The sequence below is a fragment of the Furipterus horrens genome, unplaced genomic scaffold (genome assembly GCF_987537825.1).
Source record: "Furipterus horrens unplaced genomic scaffold, mFurHor1.1.pri manual_scaffold_13, whole genome shotgun sequence".
NCBI classification, from domain to species: domain Eukaryota; kingdom Metazoa; phylum Chordata; class Mammalia; order Chiroptera; family Furipteridae; genus Furipterus; species Furipterus horrens.
In genome coordinates this window covers 42,391,133-42,394,986 of record NW_028327183.1, presented here as the reverse complement: position 1 = coordinate 42,394,986, position 3,854 = coordinate 42,391,133, and the positions used below count along the sequence as shown (strand labels likewise).

Genomic DNA, 3,854 nt, shown 5'->3' with positions numbered 1-3,854 from the left:
TGGTAGCAGCAGCAGCGAGCCGGCGGAAAGCGCAGTCCCACATTTTAAAAAGTCAGGAGGGACACCTGGGGAGCATTCTCAGCTCCTCACCGGACCTCACAGCTCATGGTCTCAGCACCAGGGAAAATCAAGCCTCATTGCTTCTGACTGTGCAGACCAATGGGGGCTAGGGTGGAGGCAGAAACTGCCAGTCTCTCAGCAGAGTCCGCTTGTTTTAAGGGACCACACAGTCCTAGAATGTCCACAGATCCACCCACTCTGGGAACAACGGCCAGGGCAGCAGCTAGATGGGCGCCAGTCTGGTGCGGAAGTGGGAGAGGTGCCTGGAAAACAGGCAAGTGCTGGGCAGGCAGCATTGTTCCCCCTCGGACCCCTCCCCCACATACAGCGCCACAACCTGGCGAAATGGGTCGCTCTGTACTGACGAATCCCTAAGGCTCCACCCCTTAAACATAACAGGATCGACAGCTCTATATGGGACGCGGAGGCCAAAAACACAGGAGCCTGTCATTATGAGGAGACAGAGAAGTATGGCCCAAAAGGGAAAACAAATCAAGGTTCCAGAGGGAGAACTAAGTGATGAGGAGATAGCCAACCTCACCGATGAGGAGATAGACAACCTAACAGATGCAGAATTCAAAACGCTGGTGATAAAGATGCTCACAGGCTCGACAGATATGCTTCAGTACGGCAAACGCATAAGAGAAGAAGTGAAGGCTATGCTAAGAGAAACGGAGAAAAATCCACACAAAACCAATGGTGAAGGGAAGGAAACCGGGGTTCAAATAAATGATTTGGCACATAAGGAAGAAAAAAACAGTCAACCAGTGCAGAACGAGAAAGCAAAAATTGAAAAAAATGAGGAAAACTTCCCAAATTTTGTGAAGAAGATGGACATACAGGTCCAGAAAGTACAGAGGGTCCCAGGTAAGCTGGACCCAGAGGGGACCACACCAGGATGCATCATGACTGAGATGCCAAAGGTGAAAGATAAAGACAGAGTCCTGGGGGCAGCGAGAGAGAGGCGGAGAGTTGCCTACAGTGGAGTGCCTGTAGGACTATCGGCTGATTTCTCAGAGGACACTTTACAGGCAGGAAGGGACTGGCAAGCAGTATTCAATGTGATGAAAGGCCATCTGCCCTTCCATTCCAAATGATAGCTTTGCTGGATAGAGTAATCCTGGTTGCAGGTTAAGTGCTTCCCAGACAAGGTAAAGCTAAAGGAGCTTATCATCACTAAGCCTTTATTATATGAAATGTCAAAGGGACTTAAGAAAAATAAGATCAAAACTATGAACATTAAAATGACAACAAACTCACAACTATCAACAACTGAATCTAAAAAATGAAAATAAAATCCAACTAAGCAAACTGGAATAGGAACAGAATCATAGTCATGGGGATCATTTGTAGGGTTATCAGCTGGGAGGGGGAAGGGGGAGAAATGAGGAAATGATGCAGGGACTAGGAAGCATAATTGGTTGGTACAAAATAGACAGGGGGATGTTAAGAATAATATAGGAAAGGGTGAAGCCAAAGAATTTACATGCACAACCCATGGGTGGGATTGCGGGAAGGAAGGGGGTTACTGGGCAGAGGGAAGCAAAGGGGAAAAAAACTGGAACTACTGTAATAACATAATCAAAATATACTTGAAAAAAAAAGATTTGTAGGAGCAAGATCACAAGGAAACCTATAAACTAAAAATATATATAAACAAATAAAACCCTGGGACACAGGACTTCAGCAGTAACAGAGGCAGTTGTTTATTCACAGATCCGCAGCCTAAAAGCCAAATCAAGGTGCACACTGAAAAGACAGAGCTGGCTGTTTTTACCCTAATGCGAGTAAACCCCCCACCTTCCCTTTCCCCCCTCCTTCTCCTTCTCTTTTTCTGTTTTTTTATGCTGGATACTCCGGAGTTACAATCTACCACAATTAGGCAGGTCTGAGAGGCAGTACCCAGCGCGTGAGCAGCTGCAGAGGCGGTGGCAACATCCAGCAGCACCAGCAGTTCCAAACCGTTGCTTTACTTTTTAGCAGCACAAACAAAATCGTTATGCTGAAGAGAAAGTCTCCAGAGTATACGGAGGGCAAGGATGGATCCAAAGTAACTAAACAGGAGCCCACAAGGCGGTCTGCCAGATTGTCGGCGAAACCTGTGCCACCAAAACCTGAGCCTAAACCAAGAAAAACATCTGCTAAGAAAGAACTTGGAACAAAGACTAACAAAGGTGCTAAAGGGAAGAAGGAGGAGAAGCAGGAAGCTGGAAAGGAAGGTACTGCACCATCTGAAAATGTGAAACAAAAGCTGAAGAGGCACAGAAAACTGAATCTGTAGATAACAAGGGAGAATGATATGATATCACCCAATACAGGAAACTAAAGAGCAACACAAACAAACGAACTAAATAGGCAAAGAGTAGAATAGTAGTCAGTAGGGGGGAGGGGGGAGGGAGAGAAGGGGGATAAGTAAGGGAAGGGTCTAGTCAAGGAACATGTATGAATGACTCATGGACATGGACAACGTGGAGGGATATGATTGTGGGAGAAGGGGTGGGCAGGGTGGGGGGAGCAATGGGGGGAAAATGGGACAACTGTAATTGAATAACCAAAAAATAAAAATTAAAAAAGAAAAAAACAAGGGAGAATGACTTGTCATCAAAAATTGGGGTTGATTTTATGTACCTCTTGGGACAACTTTTAAAAGCTATTTTTACCAAGTATTTTGTAAACGCTAATTTTTTAGAACTCTACTAGTTGGCATACAAAAATATATAAGAATTGACATTTTACCTTCTCATAATCAATCTTTTTGGAAATTCCCATCATCCTCGAGTAAATTTAATATTGGAAGCTGTGTGTAAAATCGATTCAGCATTCCATGCATTTGCTTTAAATTTTTAGTCCTGTGCATACTGTGGTGTTTTTACCGTGCATATTTGAATTTTTCATGCACTTTTCCAGAGCAATAATCAGTGGTCCTTTTGTACCAGGGTTTATGTGCTTTTAATGAAACATGGATAGTTGTGGCCACCTGCTGACTAGTTGTGGTATAAAATAAGTTTTTCTTGCCTTTAAAAAAAAAAAAATCTAACGCAATTAACTAAATTAACTGAGGGTGAAAATTAACTCAGGGTGATCTGGTTATAGGTCTGTCTCCAACTCTTTTTTGAAATTTCTCTATCTTTTTTGCTGGGCTGTCTGGCTACATTTTCCCTCTTCCCAGAGTTTGGTGATGACTCTCCCCCCCACCCTCTTTGATCTCAGATATTCTTTGTCCTCAGAAGCATTGGTGCTGAGGTGTGGAATGTGCCCTTTTCTAATTTGTAAATATGCTAATACTATAGTTAACTCTGGCTCAGAGACCCTCTAATTACATTTGCCTTTTGCTATTAATTATTTTTCTACTGGTTTGGGAGTCACCAGTTTCCTTGCCCCTTACACCATGGAGTCCCCCTCATCCCCCAGCAGGGGCTCCTGCTGGCTGGTGGAGAGGGATGGGGACAGAGATTGGCTGGGTCTCCTGAGGAGGAAAGCTCTCTGTGAAGGGACTGGGAGCTTCTGTTTAGACCTAAGGGGAGAGGACAGGGGAGCAAAGTAGCGAGGGGAGGGCTCAGCAGCAGGAAACTCTCATGATCTTATTACAGAGTGGGGGGGGTCCCCAAAATTCCCCACAGCCTGCCCTTGAGGGATGGAGGAAGAGGACAGCTTTCAAGATGCCTTTGCATGTCTATAGCTGGTAGTGAATGTCTTAGTTATGCAAATGGTTTGGTTCTTCCAAGGCCCCAAGGAGATGGGAGGGGCCTTGACCATAGAATGGTGAGGAAAAGTTCATGGGGCCTGCATAAAAT

The 3,854-nt window shown here is 44.8% G+C and overlaps 1 pseudogene; it reads left to right on the top strand.

Moving 5' to 3' along the window:
- Positions 1-2,059: 2,059 nt before the first annotated feature.
- On the top strand, positions 2,060-2,358 carry LOC149994772 (high mobility group nucleosome-binding domain-containing protein 3 pseudogene; annotated as a pseudogene).
- The last annotated feature ends 1,496 nt before the right edge of the window (positions 2,359-3,854 follow it).